The following is an 18206-nucleotide window of genomic DNA, read 5'->3' as shown; positions in this document are numbered from 1 at the left end:
TTTCCTTTTTCTTCCTTTTTATCTCAGATTTTACTTTATTCTATTTGGGGCAGGGGAAGGTTGCAGGGGCAGATGGTGGGTATGAGGGAGAGGAGATGAATGGGATGGGATTGCACGATGTGAAAGACACAGAGAATAAATTTTAAAAAGAAGTTTAAAAACTCCAGCTGTACATCCCAACAAGTTCATGTCCCTTCTTTGTCACTGCTCTCATTATTAATCAATAATGCCTCAACTGCATCTGCAAGAGCAACGCCATCTGACAGCCACTCTGTCTAGCACGAGCGAAACAGAGTTACCTCCCAAGTTTCACTACGGGCAGAGGCAGCAGCCCTAAGCGATAGCCAGGATTCTCAGATCCTCCCCTCTTCCCAAACAGCCCATTTTCCTTATAGCTCATAAGGGTTCAAGACTTCAATATATGCTCAGGACACTGTGAGGAAGCTCCCTGTTGGCTTGTACAAGTAGGTGTGTGTGTGTGTGTGTGTGTGTGTGTGTGTGTGTGTGTGTGTCACTGTTTATTCCTGCCTCCAGCTCCTTTTCCTCCAGTTAACTCTTTTTGGCCCTCTGAGTCTTCCAATTAAGTCTTCCCCATTAAGTCTTCCAACTTGACTTAGAAAAGGCAAAGCCATTTATAGACCATACGCCATGCCCATGGGACTCTACTTACCATAAGCATCACATCAGCTGCAGTGAGTTGGCCCTGCGCTATGACCTGCTGGGTACCTGTGGCCATTTAATGTAGCTCTAGCATGTGGATGACAGTAAAGGCATTCCTCAAGAAGCCATGTTCAATGACTCCACAGTTTGCTATGTTCCCTTAAAATGTGCTAATGAAAAGGTAGGGAAAATGTGTAGGATTAATTTGATCGCTTGTTTTCTTTCATGCCTTCTACAGAGAGAAAACCATTTTCAGTATAACCATTACGACAGACCACCCAAACCCCCAAGAAAACTGCGGTATTGCCTCCAAACCTGGAGCGTTTTATGCAAAGTTGTTATGACATTCACAGGACTGAGAGGGACAACAACGGGCTGTGCTTCTGGGAGGAGGGAGCCAATTTCAGGATTCAATTTTCAAAAGCAAATGCCATGTTTGTTTCATGTCAGCCTCTGCTTCAGATCAGAACAACAACAGAAAAAAAGAAGAACAAAGCTGAAACCGTTGGTCTGGCTAGCTAGTTAATAGCAGAGCAGAGGGCAGATGGAAAGCTTTTCCATTGGCTGGAGCCCCTGTCTTGTATGTCCCCCTCCCCCAAGCGGCCCGGTCACTCTGGAAGCAGCTGAGCAAACCTCACTCCTGTTGAATGAGAACAAACACATACGCACACTTGCAAATGTTTATATAAATAACACTATTTTTAAAATACAGACTGGCTGTCATGTAGACAGGTGGTCTGGCTGACTGCCTTTGAAGTTTTGATACCGGCTTGACGCCCAGTTTGGCAGAAGCCTAGCTTCCCCTCCCTTCCCGATCATCCTGGAGTGACATGGTGTACAGTCACAGTTGCACATGTGACCCTCACGCCGATGCCATCTTTCATTAAAGTGGGAGGATTCTGTAAGGGAGCCTGTGGAGTGTAGATAAGAAGCCATCTTCGGGGTATAGATGAGTGTGTGTCAAAGAGCAAACCACCCCAAGTGGTACAGCTCTCTGTGCTCACATCTGTTTCCAGCTACCTGGCATGCATACAAAATTAATGAAGGAAAACACATAGCTAGGGTCTGGGGAGATGCTCAGTGCCTGGTGCTCAGTAAGAGGACCTGAGTTTATGGTGAAGACCCACATAAAAAGCTGATATGACTTCCTGGATCTGTAATGGGAGGCAAAACAGGCAGATCCCAAGAGCTTGCTGACTGGCAAGTCTAGACCAACAACAAGCTCTGGGTTCAGCAGAGAGACTCTCACTCAAAATTAGATGGAGAGTCATCGGGGGAAGACATCCATCCCCACACCAAACATGACTGTGAGTGTTCCTCCATATACTCATATATATATCACATACATAAAAGAAGTACAACTACAAACCCACCATATGTACACATGGACAAAAGTATGTACCCAGCAGGAGTATATGCATATGATGAAATCAGCTCTAAATGAGTTCCTTTGCCATAGACTCAGACCCCTTACCAAAGGCCATTTTTCCTATTGCTATCTGGTGGAGAGCATGTGAGTCTTGTTTTTGCTGGTCTTCAGGAAATAGAAACAACATGAACACCAGCCCAACACATTTTGTGCTCCCTTTGCTGACTAGCTATGTGTATGTCTGCTTGTGTATTCGGATGCTCGGGGTACATGGGGACAAAGCTGAGTTAGTCCAGTGATGGCAGAGGCCAGAGCTCACCAGGCCTGCAAACAATCTGCCCTCCGGTTGCCATCTGCAGGGTTCCGGGACAGCGCTGTGTCAACCTGTTTCTATGCTGTATTGTCACTGCTCAGGCATGGCCTTGTTGTCTTAGTCTCTATGCTTTCGAACTGGAAGCAAAAAGGAAGAATACACCTGAGCTCTGTCAATCATCACAAAGTTCCTACTGTGAGGCAGGCCCTGCCCTTTGAGCAGAACAGCATGTGGGCACCCAGGGTTCAGAAGAAGACTCTGCTTTTCTTCAAGGTTGCTCAGCCATGTATCCCCAAACAAGCAGAGATGCCTGTCTATCCGTGTCTTAATGAGAAGCCGAGATAAAAAAAATGAGAGACTTCATGGGAAGTGAAAGATTAGCAAGGAAAATTAGATTTAAATGGGATAAAGTCAAAATATAATCAGAAAGGCAATCAATAAAATTGACCATAGGAAAGTAATGTTGAGAATATTTTATATATGTTTTCATTCTATTCACCTAAATTATCCTTTTACTATTAAAAATATTATTGTCATGATTCTGAAATGTGAACCTGGTTGAAGTATGGGTCCCTCCCTCCCTTTCTCCCTCCCTTTCTCCCTCCCTCTCTCACTCCCTCCCTCTCTCTCTCTCTCTCTCTCTCTCTCTCTCTCTCTCTCTCTCTGTGTGTGTGTGTGTCTCTGTGTGTGTCTCTCTCTGTCTCTCTCCCTCTCTCTGTCTCTCTCTCCCTCCTCTCTTTCTGTTTCTCTCTGTCTCTCTCTCTCTGTCTCTCTCTCCCTACTCTCTGTCTCTCTATCTCTGTCTCTCTCTCCTTCCTCTCTTTCTGACTCTCTCTCTGTCTCTGTCTGTCTCTCTGTCTATGTCTGTCTCTCCCTCCTCTCTCTCTTTCTCTCTGTCTCTCTCTTTGTCTCTCTCTCCCTTCCTCCTCTCCTCTCTCTTTCTCTCTCTCTCTTTCTCTCTCTCTGTCTCTCTCTGTGTGTCTCTCTCTGTGTGTCTCTCTGTCTCTCTCTCTCTCTCTGTCTCTCTCTCCTACAACTGCTCCTTCTCCACTCAGGTACAGCTGCACATTAATTCAACCAAATTAAATTGTTAGGATGAAATGCCACCAAAATGCATTCTAAAGTGTATTTCCTCTGAAACAAGTATGTAACTTTATTAAAACACCAAGTACCTGTCAAAAGGTGAAGAAATATAATACATTATGATGGAAACAGGGTCATGTAGGGAAAGGCTGAAATAGCACTTCTTTCTGAAATGGCATATGGAGGCTTTTCCCACACAGGAAAGGACTGACTTTTTCTTAATGCTTGTGTGCACAGCAGAAAGGAGATGCTTGCAGAAAAGGTCATGCTCAAACCTAGGCTAAGAAACATATTCTTCTGTGAGACAAACGCCCTCATCTTTCCTGCCTCCAACTGTATCCAGCAATCCTTTTCTGTCCACTCTGTCCTACTGCCTTCTAGGAAGCATGACAAGGAGTAATCTCACAGTGAGGTCTTTGACAGACCCTAACTGACTTCTCCTAGCCAAAGTCACTTATTGTAAAGATAATGAAATGAACTGGAGTGGGGATCAGTTTTAAAATCTGTTCTCAGTTGCTTTTTTTTAGCCACAATGGAAACAGAGGAGGAGATCACAGATTCAACAACACATACTTTTTCCACTGTGAAGACTGACCGAGTGGCCGAGTCATTAGAGAGTGGATGATCCCTCTGGCCTTACAGGACTCCTTACACAGAAGCACAAAGGAAAACTTTCAGATATAAAGCATACTATGAGACTCTCGGGGAAAAGCGAACTATAATCCCCACTGAAATGAATCTTATGGCAATTAAGAGATTGTTGTTGGTGCATTAGTAGTCTCAGGCAAGCTCAACAAACCCGTTCCTGGCTGCTGGTAATGACAGATTTCTCAGGGAGTATTATTTAATTAACAATAATTTGAAAGAACAGTTCAGCTAAGAAATTACACTTACTGGAAACACTAAGTAATGGTAAATGGAAAAGACATGTAATTTGTTAGTCTCCTGTGTTATCTTTCTGAAATACATCAATAGATTAAAGGTGTCTGACTTTAGATTATTTTCAGCTGTCTGTAAGGTCATTGTATCCAAAGAACTTGAGCCCTTACTGTACAATGCTGTTAACAGTCCTTAGCAGTTGGATTCTGTTAAATCCCCTGGGGCTTCAACTGTTCAAGGCCAAGCATCCTTTGTCCTGTCCCTCTGGAGACAAGGGCAACTGCCAGCTCCCTTTGCTTGTCTGCCCTGCTCCCTCCCACCTCCATCCCTCATTTGCTGCTGACCACCTCCCAGAAAGAGATGTCCTTTGTCCCAGCTCCCTTCTCAAGTCTGTAAGGTTGCATGTGCTTCTTGGTGGATGGCTGGGTCTAAACCACAAACCCCACCCCAGAAAGACCAACTCAAATTTCATGACACTGGCTGCAGGAAAGCAGAACCTGCCCCATCCGATGTTACTGAACTCAATTCCCTGAATCCAAAAGTTAAAGACCAACTTCAAACTGGCAGTAGAAGGACCACTCTAACTTGTTCTGACATCGGAGCTGGCAGCAGGAGGTGAACTCCACAACTCCAGCAACAAGCCTGGAGAAAATGCACAAGTAGAACAAACTCCGCTCCATGGAAGGAGAAAAGTAAGTTATTTGACTTTTCATCTCATCTGTGATTTCTATGGCAAAATTCATCAACTGTTTAAGATCAGTCAGTGAAATGCAGACTGTCTTGGGAAACAAGTGGGTCCATTTAGTTCTTTTGGAAGTCAGACAAAGCTATTTGAAAGAGTAATTTAAAATTAGTATTGGGAGGTTGTTAATTGTAGTCACTAGAGTTTATTAAAATCCCTGCCAGGGATGATCTTTATCTTGATATGATTTGTGATTGACTAAGAATTGAGCTGGATATGAACATGGTTGTTAACCAAAGCAAATTTTCTCAGAAGATTCTGAAGCCAAGCCTGAAATTCCACCAGTCAGGGCATGATTGCATTTGGGAGCAGATTTGGATGGGTTGCATATACAAAGATCATGGACCACCACCATGGATTAAAACAGAGTGCAGAAGCAATGAATTTTTCACTTTGATTCTTTTGAATCCAAAGTAGCTTTCACTCCAATAATATCAAAGGCACCTGATTAAACACTTCTCCCAGCGGAGTTTGATGGCAAGGCTCACTTTATCATACACAGTACAATCAGGCTGATGCAATAAAGAATCCGGCAGAAAATGCCTTATTTTGGAACAACTTGTGAGAATAGGTTTTTACCTCTTTTTTAAATTCCAATTTGAAGCTACTAACTAGTTCCATTATTTAAATTGACTACTCAGACTGAAATCCATTTGACTTATCAGCATGTATTTCCCATTAATAATGCTTTCATTTTTGCTTCATTCTTTAACCCCTGTTTACTTTTAACACTTAGCAGAGAAACATTTGCAAAATCTCCCTAAAGTGGATTAAGGGGTTTTGTTCCTGTTAAATGGTTCTTAGCCTTATAGTGTGACAACAAAACCTGAGCTTCTGCCAGTTTCCTCGGTGATGCCTCTCACTATAGGGAAGATGAAAAGGATTATAAGAAACAAGACAGTAAACGAAATTGTTCTTATTATCTATTCCACAGAAACCCCCGTTCCCTTCCTGACATTATAAATGCGCAGGAATCTTAGCTGTCAGTGCAGCTTCCACCAGCAACACTGGGCATCTTTGTGGCACTATTACACGGTATTTACATATCAGAAAGGGAAAAAATGCCAGCATCAAAGCTGACTATAATTCCCTAATAACAATCGCTGTTCCACACCAAGGAGCTAGCATCCTATCCTCGCTGGTGTGGTGAGCAAAGTGCCTTCAATCATCAGGTCGTTAAGGGAAATTTTTTTTTTCTGTTTAACTGACACTTTACAGCAAAAGCAGAACTAATTAGGACTGCACTTTTTTTAAAAGACAGATAATTCTTTTTGCTGCATGCTTGAAATTCAACACTTCTGAGCAAATGTTAGTGAAATGTTATCAGTGCCTACCGCGGTGACCACAACCTTGGTTCCTGGGGTTGTGGGGCAGCCGGGGTCTCTGTGCTTTCATGACAGGCTGTAGCTTCAGTTAATGGAAAACTTGCCTGGAGTCACTGCAGCCCCTGGCACCTACTGCCAGGAAAGGGTGTGATGTTTCTTCATCTCCCTGTGTTACCAGTGTCTCATAGGAAGCTGTCTTCTAAGTCCCCACTGCTCTGATAAGATCGTGGTCCTGTTCCTCCGCCTCAAACATGTCTGTCTTCTGTGATACTCTTCTTAAAAACATATGGATGTCACTACTGAAATGCACCTCAGCCTTTTCTCCCCTTTTCTGGGTTGCTTGGGTTTCACCTTTGGGGCTTCAAGCTCTCCGAACCCAGGCAAGCTGTGCTGAGAGACTGACATGATAGTGAGCGTCCAGTCTCACTGTTCCCCCACTGGTTCCCAAATCACCTCTTTTGATATTGCCTTGGAAATGCCAAGAGCATCTCTGAAATGGCAACTCATATTGCCAAGTTATTGGTCACTTTGTTTTTAATTCTACTCCAAGTTTTATTAAATTCCTCTTTGGTTTGATATCCTGCTAATTCTGAGGATGTGGGGAAGCCCAGTGTTGTCCTCGAGGAATTCACAGGCTGCTGGGGAAGGCAAATCACACATGTGGGCATGCTGGGATAAGAAAGAGTGTGTCATATGGCACAGAAGATCGGCCTGGGAATAAACAAATGTTCCCTGGAAGAGAAGTTGCCAAGAAAAGAGGGGCTGGGCAAGCATTTATGTTTAAGCAAAAGTGTGGGGTGCTAAAACAGTTTGTAGCATGCAGGAAAGCCTCCTTTCCAAACAGGAAGGGAGCACAGCAAGGACAGAAGATGAGAGGCAACGGCTGATTCCAGGAGTCACATTGCTGAGTTCCTTTTATTGTCTGGTCAAGGAGTTCAGATTTGGTCATCTATGAAATGAGAAGCCATTAGAGAACTTGTGGATGATGAGTAGCCAATAAAGAAGAGAAGATTAGGCAGCAACACTAATTAGAAAGTTTTCAGTGGTCAAGGTCTAAGTGTAAAACAGGAACAGGGCCGGAAACACGGCTCAGCAGGCAAAGGTGCTTGCTCCCAAGGCTGGCAACCTGAATTCAACCGCCATGGTATGGATGGATGTTGTGTGTGTACAGATGTGTACATACACACAAAAAATATGAATAAAAATAATTAAAGGAAAACTTAAAACACAAGAACTATTGTCATGCAGGAATTGAGACAAAAATCATTTTTGATAAAAATTTAGAAGGTATCCTTGATAGAATGCGCCAGGTCTAAGTAACCAGACATGGGGAGAGGTGGAAATGCCATGACACAAACTCTAATTTCTGTATTTCTGCTTGGACGGCTGAAATTGCCATTTCCAAGGCTCTGTAAATAGAACCAGTGGGCCATGGAAGAAAGAAAAGAAAGAAAGAAAGAAAGAAAGAAAGAAAGAAAGAAAGAAAGAAAGAAAGAAAGAAAGAAAGAGTCCAATAGGAAAGAAGGGATGTCCAGTATGAGCCACCAAGCCTATATTTGTGCAAGGACACGATAGTTATTCTTCTCAGTTCTGTGGTAAGATAAACCTAAGAGTCTCTTCTCCTCGCCCTGACTGTGAGTTTTCAAAGGGCTCACAACCAGCAGAAGGCAATGGACATGAAGGCATTATGAGGTTACGCAGTACAGGGTGGCACAGCTTCTGCTTTGAGACTAGGCACACTCACATGCAATCCTGAATCTCAATGCCTTCCCAGAAGCCATAACACTGTGAGGAAGCCCAAATCAATTCTTGTGAAAATCTTATACTCTGGTTCTAAGACCAGGCAGAGAGAGAGACATGCCCAGCATCCCCAACTACAACAGACCCTATGAATTCAGGCACCATTTGGCTACAGATACCCAAGAAAGCCCACACTAGAGTTAGTCAAACAAGACCCACCCAGACTCAGGAGCCAAAGAAACCACATAAGCTAAAAGATGGTGATTGCTGTTGGGAGCTTCAGATTGGAATGTGATTTGTTATAGTGAGCCAGAAAATGAGCTTAGTGCCAAAATGATCCAGTACAAGGTCAAATCATGGAGACCCCGTGAGCAGATCCCTCTTCCCTCATCCTTCATTGAGTGGTTATAATTTCATCCCTTAATTTGATCCTTATGCTAGTTGTAACCTTGCGGTGCAATCCAGCCTGGATTCTGCTCAGCCTCAAGTGACTAGAAAAGGGTTCACTCGCAGTTCTTACTCCTAGTAGTGCTGGACTCTCCAACTTCTCTCAGAAGAAGTTAACTTGGGACCACTTTCTCTTGGGTCATTTGAGAAAAATCTTATTCAAATTAATTCCCCTTTTAACAGGAGACTTGCCAAAGACAAGTAAAAACTTGTCTATACTCAATGATCTATCAGAAGCTGACTAAACCAGACTCTGGGGGTAGGAAGGAACAGAAACTTTCTAATATGTTCAGAGTCCACATTAAGAGCACTTCATATACTTGAAAGATGGTTTCAGTTGCCAAGTAAGCACCACCACTGGGAATAAAAATATCCCAGAAAATGAGGACATTTAACAATCATTGCTCCATGGGTTTATTGTCTGATACTTCTATGCACAGGTTATAACTGTAGCCTATAGGTCAAGCAATTATTTTTCATATTCATATTGCTGGATATGCTTGATACAGTAGTATCAAGGGGAATAAAATATTGAATCTTGGGTGTTGTGATTTCATTCTGCTGCTATACGAAATATGGGGGAGATCATAAGGCAATATGGGGGAGAAAGGGGTTTGTTTGGCTTGCACTTCTGGCCATAGTCCACCATTAAGGGCCATCAGGTCAGGAATTCAAACATGAACTTGAAGCAGAAGCCATGGAGGAATTCTGCTTGCTGAGTGCTCAAACTCTTGCTCAGCTAGCATTCTTATAAAACCCGAGACCACCTACCAGCCACAAAAGTGGTATCTCCCACAGTGGGCAGAAGTCCTCAACACCAATTGACACTCAACACAGTCCCTCACAGAAGTGCCCACAGAACAACCAAAGACACTAAATTGAGACTACTTTTCCAGGCGACTCTAGGCAGTGCAGGACACTGGGTACAGTGATTACCTTCTAGGCAGTACAGGACACTGGGTACAGTGATTACCTTCTAGGCAGTACAGGACACTGGGTACAGTGATTACCTTCTAGGCAGTACAGGACACTGGGTACAGTGATTACCTTCTAGGCAGTACAGGACACTGGGTACAGTGATTACCTTCTAGGCAGTACAGGACACTGGGTACAGTGATTACCTTCTAGGCAGTACAGGACACTGGGTACAGTGATTACCTTCTAGGCAGTACAGGACACTGGGTACAGTGATTACCTTCTAGGCAGTACAGGACACTGGGTACAGTGATTACCTTCTAGGCAGTACAGGACACTGGGTACAGTGATTACCTTCTAGGCAGTGAAGGACGCTGGGTACAGTGATTACCTTCTAGGCAGTGCAGGACACTGGGTACAGTGATTACCTTCTCTGACTGTAACTAGGCACTGAGGTAGTGCTCGCTGTTAGTCTTGGACCAGTTAATACTAACGTAAAGATTCATTGTACTATTTCACTATAAAGTATTTCTACAGAGCAGTTTCCTAGTCGCTCACAGAACTATGAAGTGGCTGACTTTTTTGTCCCCCCACATACAAACTGAAGATTATCACAAGAGTATACTAAGAAGCTGATGAAGACGATGCTTTTCAAAACAGCTTTAATACTATTTTAACCTCTCATTAAGGATCAAATAGCCCATCAAAAAATTTTAATCATCTTTGTTGTATATCTTGCTGTTTTTATTTTGTACTATAATAAGTAGTCTAAAATAAATATAGATCTAAATAATATAGGTATCATAAGAAATTCCTTAGGATCAATTACATAGTCATTCAAAAGCCATGATACGAAATGCAAGATTAACTGTAAAGTTCAAGCTGCATTCCAGTGTGAGGGATATGAGTAACATACATGTATATACTCAACAATACTAGTTAGCGTTATTTTTAATATTTGCCAGCTTAATCGGTTGATATTGTACTTCAGTATTTGTGAAAATCAACAGCACTTCATACCAGATTCATTGGTCAACCCATTTTGTCTATGCATTTCTGACTGTCACTTCCTGCTTTCTGTTCTAGTGACCAGCACTTCAACACCAAACATAAGGAACCTTTATAGGTGAGGAACAACATGTACTTGTTTTCTCATACCTGCTACATAATTTTTAGATATATAATTGAATTCTAATAATCATTTAATTATTTTTTACTAATTTTGGTAATGTGAGTTACTCAACCTACTATTAAAAAAATAATATTCTCCTACATCTTAGTATTCACTTCACCTGCACCTTCTCGTCCTGGGGTTTTGTTCAGTTGTGTTGTGTTGTTTGTAAACTCTGCCGGCCTGCATGTGTACCTTTTCACATTTGACTATTCACTACACGAGGAACAGATAATTAGTGGATATCAAATGACTACTTGCTAACTTTTATTAGCTATAGCTAACCAGACAGGTTAAGGTATCTTTCTTGGCATACAGATTAAGGTGGGACTTAAACACGGAAATACCAATAAAGAAAGAGAGAATTTTTAAAAATAGGAGAACAGAACAATGTTATTGCAGATCTTGAAGAAATTTGAGAAGTTCCAGTTAAGAAGGGTATGGTGCTGAAAGGCATATCTACATCACCGAACTTACAAAGTCACAGCTGAGAGACACCGCAGGAGCAATGAGGTGACTCAGTGCGCAAAGGTGCTGGCTGCCAAGCCTCATGGCCTGAGTTCAGTCTCCAGGACTCACGAGATAGGAGAGGAAAGATGATTTCTCTATGCTTTTCTTTGACCTCCATGCATGTACTAGGGTACACACGTATGGAAATATTCACATGTGCACTCACCCCCTCACACAATCATGCAGACAGTTAATATTTAAAATAAAATTTTAAAAAATGTAAGGAATACAATGACCATAATAGTTACAAGTTTCTGAAGAAATCAAAGTCATTAAAGGCTATGTAAAATTGATGTAAGATTTATTATGAATTAAGTATTAAGACATAAATTATTTTAAAATAATTAGGTTTCCTTAGAACCTCCTTTTTAACTATTCAGTTCTTCGGTGCTTATTATGCTTATGTAATAAGTCACTTAAATAAACTCGTATCATACCACCCACATGAATCTCAATCTCCAGGGATAACTTGGTGTTAAGTCTTAACTACACTATCGATAAATATCACATAATCTTAGAATGCTATAATTTTTTCAATCCCAGTTCCCACATGGGATTCCGAAGCATTTCTGCAAAGGTCTTTGACCTTCGTGAGATATTGCCTTTCCAAAGCACTTCTCACACTGAAGGGCATACACATTTCTGCTCAGAAGGACCTCAATTGTGAAATCTCCCCATATTTCCTTGCTGTGTGCTAATGTTCCATGGCCTTGGTTCCCTTAAGATGTTCACTAAGGTGTCCTGGTAAGAACTGGTATGAAAAGGCTGGGCAAATAGCTCAGTAATAGAATATTTTGCCTAGCAAGTGCAAGGTCCTGGGTTCCAATACCGGCACTGCAAGATAAATGTAAATGCGTAATGAATATTAAAATTGAACATGGAAAATACAAAGTTGATTGGATTAGAAACATTAAGGCAGAAATAATATTCAACTGTAAACACATTTTTACAGTTGAAAAATTCATTGCTACTAAGTATTTTGTTTATGTCCATTATTGCCTTGTCAATGGTACATGAATAAAGGATATTACCTATGTCTCCAAGATCATGTAATATGAATATAAAATATATAAGTGATTATAATACTGAACAAAGCTGTGAGAGGAACTATACAAAGAGCTTTAAGAAGATACCAGAGAGGGAACACCGGAAGAATTAATCTTAAAATGATAATAGTAATCTATAAGATTAGGTCATGATAACCTGATACAACCTTTTACAGGACATTACCCTGCATCTAGGCTTATAACATTAAGGAAACTGTCCAGCTCTTATTTGGAGTGGCCGGGCTATACCTAGTCTTAAGATTCTAGAATATATATTGTGCTCTACAAGAATCTTTTTCTAAAACCATAAAGTGGAAATTTTTACTGAACTTTAACAAGAAAATAATTAATACCAATTAAAGATCTGTTTTTATTTACTTTTAAATTTTTTAAAAATGTTTATGATGTGCACGTGTGTGGGTGTGTATGGGGGGGCACTTTCAAGTGTGGATACACATATGCCTGCCACAGTTCACAAGTAGAAGTCAGAGGGGAGTCTGTAAAACATGGGAGTCTGCTCTCTTACAGCATTCCCAGCCCAGGGTTATCTTGCTCAAGTCTCCAGGCTTAGCAACAAGCAACGTTAGCCACTGAGCCACTTCTCCAGGCTTTGTTCTATTTTTTTAAGGGAGTAGGCCATTGTTTTTCCTCTTGGAGAGATCAACAATAGTATCTGTGTCATTTCTTGCACACTAGAAAAAGAAGTACTAAATACTCACTGTTCCAGAATGGGAGAAAATGTTTAGAAGAAACAGCATTGAATAGAAACAAGTCCAAAGTTGCTGGCTAAAGTGAAGCTGAAATTTCAGCAAAGCAGTCACAGGGAAGCCACTTGTCACACACACAGCCCAAGCTGTGGGGAGTTGGGTCAAGGCTCGAGCCCCGCAAGAGGCAAGATGTTCTCTAAGAGGGAAGGGCTCACATTCTTTATGCCCAAAGCTACTTTGAAGTTTTGGACTAGAAAGAGAAGGAAAATTCTTGCCTCTTAAAATAATCAGGCAAGGAATGATGAATCTTTTATCCTAAAGTCTAAATCCAAATTTATTATCTCTAATGAATGCCTCCGCCCCACTTCCTGCCACAGCCCAGCAAAGAGTCATGGGCCTCTTCTCTGACACTGGAAAAGTCCTGGAGAGCCTGTATCTCCCAATATCTAACCTGCTCTTCCTTCCCAGGCCCTTTGTCTAACCATGCCCTTCCCAGTTTCTCCCGGCCTTCCTCGCCAGCAGTCTTTGCTCGCTGCAGTTCTGGCCTGTCAGAGCCTTGGCTAGGGCACTATGAACAGATCCATATGTTGGAAACACATCAAAGCTTTCCCTGCAGTAGTGACTTGTCCTGATTTCCTGTAGCGTACCTTATTACACTCTAATTTACTTATGTTTTCAAGTATGTATGTGGTGTACACACAAATGTGTACGTGTATTCTAGTGTACATGTGTGGGTTTGTATGGAGGCCAGAGGTCGATGTCAGATGTCTTCCTCGATTGCTCTCCACTTTACTGAGGCAGATGTCTCATGGACCCTGAACTCACTGATTCAGCTAGTCTCTCTAGCAGCCTGCTGCAGGAACCCTGCCTTCACCTCCTAGGCACTAGGGTTACAGGCCGCCATGTCCACCCAGCATTCATGTGGATACTGAGGATCTGAACACCTCAGGATTGCGTGGCAAGTGCTTAACCTGCAGAGCCATCTCCCCAGTGCTCATTACTCCCTGAAATGGGCTCTGTTCTCTAAGAAATTATACTATTCTCCCAAGCAGGCTCCTGACACTTTAAACACCACCTCTGGGTCAGCGTTTTCTGAAGCTGAAATGTCCACCTCTGTCCTTCAAGGGCCAGCCGTAAGTTTCCCTAAACCTTCTGTCTCTCACAAAAATTGCATCTCCCTCTCCTGACAAGCCAAGTAAGGACCTGTGGCCCTTGTCACAGTCAGATCTGTGATGCAGTACTTGAGGCTGAGCATGCTGGGAACAACTCCTGAGGAAAAATCCCAGCTTGGCCTCTTTCTAGCTGTGGCCACCAGCAGTGACCATTTGCATGTCTGTAAAACTGACTTCTGCACACCACTCTTGATTTCCTTGCAGAGTAGGAAAATAAAAATCTATCCATATAATTCTTGAAAAATTAAATGACAAGACGAATGTGAATGCTCTACCCCAGCCTGGCAGAGAATGAGCACTCCAGACACCACCTGGAGTTCATCCTGCTGCAGATGGCTGCACCACTGCCTTTGCTGCTAATAATGCTACTATGTCAGGGCTCACTCCTACTACTCCTCCCCCACACTATACACTTCTTAAAGGAGACAAAGCCAAAAATCATCTATTGAGCACTTCTGCTTTTCAGGCACAAGCTTACCCATCTGTCAGACACTATGGTAGCAATGTTTTAGTTTAAAGGTCTTCTAGGATAGTTTATGACTATAGCATCTGTACATGACAAAGTCAGACTCAAGGATGAAGCATGATTAATAAAATCTCACGGTCAGAAATTGAGGCTCAACCTGAAGAAAAGCAAAGCAGCCAAGCCAGTGGCTCTTATCTCGAAATGGCGATCCTGCCTCAGCATTCTCAGAATGGGACTGTGTCTGAGAGCTGTCTCCTCCCATCTTATGTCTTATAAATCTTATAATCGTCTCTCTAGGACTAAGATTAAAGGCATGCACCACTGAAATTAAAGGCATGCACTGACCAGTTTCTATGGCAACAAGGCTACTGGGATTAAAGGTGTATGAAAGGTGTGTGTTACCACTGTCTGGTCTGTAAGGCTGACCAGTGGGGCTGTTTTACTCTCTGAACTCAGGCAAGCTTTATTTATTAAATTACAAATGAAATGCCATTACACAAGGACTTTAGGTCATTGCTCAAAATCAAAATTATACAAATACTAAGTCATGATTTTTTTTTCTGGCTAGCCTCTCATGCTCCAGGTAAATGTATTTGATAGAAAGTCTTGCTTCTTAATCTTAGGTTAGCTGTGGTGGTACTGGACTGGACTCCAGCACTCAAGATTCTTAGGATCCTCCAGGAGTATCAGGTCAGGTATGCTCTGGGTTTACATGGAGACTCTATCTCAAACAAACAAACTTCATTTAGATAACAAATTTATCTGTGCTCCAAGTTCTTTGCCCTACAGACCAATTGTTATGGTTCCTCCTAATTCACTTTAACTGTCCACTTGGCACAGCCTTGGAGTCACCAGAGATGAGTGGTTCAGTGAGGGACTCAAAGGCAAAGAGCAGAAGGAAATTGTAGGTCAGTAGCTTACCATTTCTTTCTTCGCTTTTTTCTTTTATTTCAGATTTTGTCATCACGCAGCCCTGAACTCACTGTGTAGACCAGGCTGGCGACAAACCTTTGACAGTTCTCCTACCTCTGCCTCTGGAGTGCTGGAATTACTGGTGTATGCCACCACAACTGTCCTCAACTCCTTCTCAAAGAACTTTAATCAAATAATTGTATTTTAAGTACATGTTTTTAATAAACACTTATGAAATTAACACAATTATAAATGTTTAATAAGATGAGACATTAGTGAGGACGTGGGACAAGCCACAGAAATCAAAAGTGATCATTCTTGTCTGACTGCTGTCAGAGAAACTGCCTATGGACTGGGCTGCAGTTTCATTAGCTTGATTAAAAGTCAAAATGAAGGAAGGAAAAAGTAGGTCAAAAACTTCTTGCCTCCAAGAGGATTAAAGCACTTACTACCTGCTGTGTGGAAGGACCAGTGGGATGTGTTGGCCTTAGAGGCACTGAGAGGGAAGCACGTGTTCTCACCTGCAGAACTGTTTCTAATGTAGATGCAAAGTTGAGAAGGCTAGGGGATGGATCTAGCAGCGGGATTCTTAAAGTGGGAATGCCATTAATCCCGACCAGGGAGGGGAGCTAGGACATCAGTGCATTTTCATGATGGGGCCAGCTACAGCTTTCAAATCCAGTTCTTAATTACATAATTAAGCTTGTTGCTCTTTTGTTTCTCTATTCCTACCACCTCCATACACCATCCCACCCCACACAAATTCACCCAGACACACTCACACCCTGCCTTCTTTGGGGTTTTACTGCTGTGAAGACATATCATTGACCACAGCAACTGTTAGAAAGGAAAGCATCTAATTAGGGCTGCCTTCCAGTTCAGAGGTTCAATCCATGACCACCATAGTGCAAAGCATGGCAGACGTGACCCTGGAGAAGGATCTTGGCGTTATATTTATTGATCTGCAGATAATAGAAAAAGACTGAGACACACTAGGGCTGACTTGAACTTCTGATACCTCAAAGTCAATGCCACACCTACTCCAAAAAGGCCACACCTCCCAGTAGCCTGTGAGCCTATGGAGGCCATTTTAATTCAAGCTATCACATTCTACAATATATATATATATATATATGTATATATTTATACATATACATATATTATCACTATATAATAATGCAAAATGCATTTAGTCTAACTTCAAAAGTCTCCATAGTCTATAATAGTGTCAGCATGGTTTACAAATCCAAAGTCCAAAGTCTGAGACTAATGCAGTCTCTTAACTATAATCCCCCAGAAAATCAGAAAGCAGGTCATATACTTCTTACATACAATGGCAGGGGATATATATTACCATTCCAAAGGCATGGAGAGAGAACATAGCGAGGAAATACTGGACCAAAGCAAGACTGAAAACCAGCTGGGCAAACTCCAAACTCTGCATCTCCATCTGACTTCACAGCACTTTTCAGATGCCCCCTCCCTTCAGCTTTGTTGACTGCGGCACTCTCCTTTCTCTTGGGCTGCTTCCACTCTCTTTCGCAGCTCTCCCCAGCAGGCAGCCCATGGCCCTGGAATCCCCAACACAATCCAGGGTTCACCATCACCATTCACCCAGTGTCCTCTTTGAGCCTCCATGTAGGGACACCCTTGACACATGCCTGACTCCAGCCACTTTTCTAGTTGCAGGGGGAGGTTCCATAACTGTTTTTTTCTATCCTTGACTCTAATGCCAGAACCACAAAGCTGAAGCTGCCAAATTCTGCTGCTTGCTGGGGCTGGAACATGGCCCCCTTGTTCAATTGGGTCTTCACCAGCTTTCTGTTTTCCATGGTTTCCTTCACTGCCTGAGCTTGGCTGTCCTGAAACTTGCTCTGTGGACAGGATGACCTCAGAGACTGGCCTGACTCTGCCATTGGACAGCTAAAATTAAAGATATACCCATCACACCCAGCCCTAAGCTTTGCTTTCAATCTTTTTCACAAATTGGAAGTTGAGCTGGGTGGGGACTTGGCCTGGGTCACCACTCGCTGTATTCCACCTAAGGTCAGGCTTTTCTTCAGTCCGCCCGCATTCCACTTCTTGGTGTACCTTCTCTCCTTGAACTGTATGTTTTGTGGTTTTCATTGTTCTGTTTGCTCCTTTTCATTATAGATCTTCGTAATAAAGAACACTAGTAACCACACAACAGAGTGTATACTAGGCTGTTTTGAAATTCTCTCTGCCAATGTCATTAACCCAAACTCTTCAGTTTATGCTCAGGCAGACTTTTCAGACAAAAGTCTGACAAAAGAGACAAAAGGAAGACAAAAAAGAATGATCTCTAGGCCACATACAAATATTCTTCTGCTCTGAAATCTCTTGAGCCAGTTCAATACTCCTACTAGGATGGTCAACTAAACCACCCTTAAAGCATTTAACTGCTTTTCTAATCCAAAATCCCAAACTCCACAGGCCTCCAACAAAAACATGGTCAGGCCTCTCACAGCAATATCCCAGTCCCTGGTATCAACCTTTGCTTTAGTGGAGGTTTCTATATACACATAGATTCCTCTTGGCCACCAGCCCACAAAAAAATCACACGGAGACTTATCATTAATTATGAAAGCTCAACCTGTAGCTTAAACTTGTTCCTAACTAGCTTTTATAACTTAAATTAATTTATTTATATTAATCTATCTTCTATCATATGGCATTATCTCTCTTCCATCTTGTACTTCCTGTTTCCTCTCTGTCTGACTGGTGACTC

The 18206-nt window shown here is 42.2% G+C and overlaps 1 protein-coding gene across 2 annotated transcripts in view; it reads left to right on the top strand.

Moving 5' to 3' along the window:
• Positions 1-18206, top strand: part of Cdh20 (cadherin 20) — a 244441-nt gene that overhangs the window by 151841 nt on the left and 74394 nt on the right. The window contains exon 2 of one of the 2 annotated variants that reach the window (XM_075987655.1): positions 10560-10599. The exons of the other annotated variant lie outside the window; for it this stretch is intronic. The gene's annotated coding sequence lies outside the window, so the exon portion shown is untranslated. The remainder of the gene's footprint in view (positions 1-10559; positions 10600-18206) is intronic. 2 annotated transcript variants of the gene reach the window in all.

This window comes from Microtus pennsylvanicus, chromosome 10 (genome assembly GCF_037038515.1).
Source record: "Microtus pennsylvanicus isolate mMicPen1 chromosome 10, mMicPen1.hap1, whole genome shotgun sequence".
Lineage (NCBI taxonomy): Eukaryota > Metazoa > Chordata > Mammalia > Rodentia > Cricetidae > Microtus > Microtus pennsylvanicus.
This window is presented reverse-complemented; position numbering and strand designations above follow the sequence as displayed.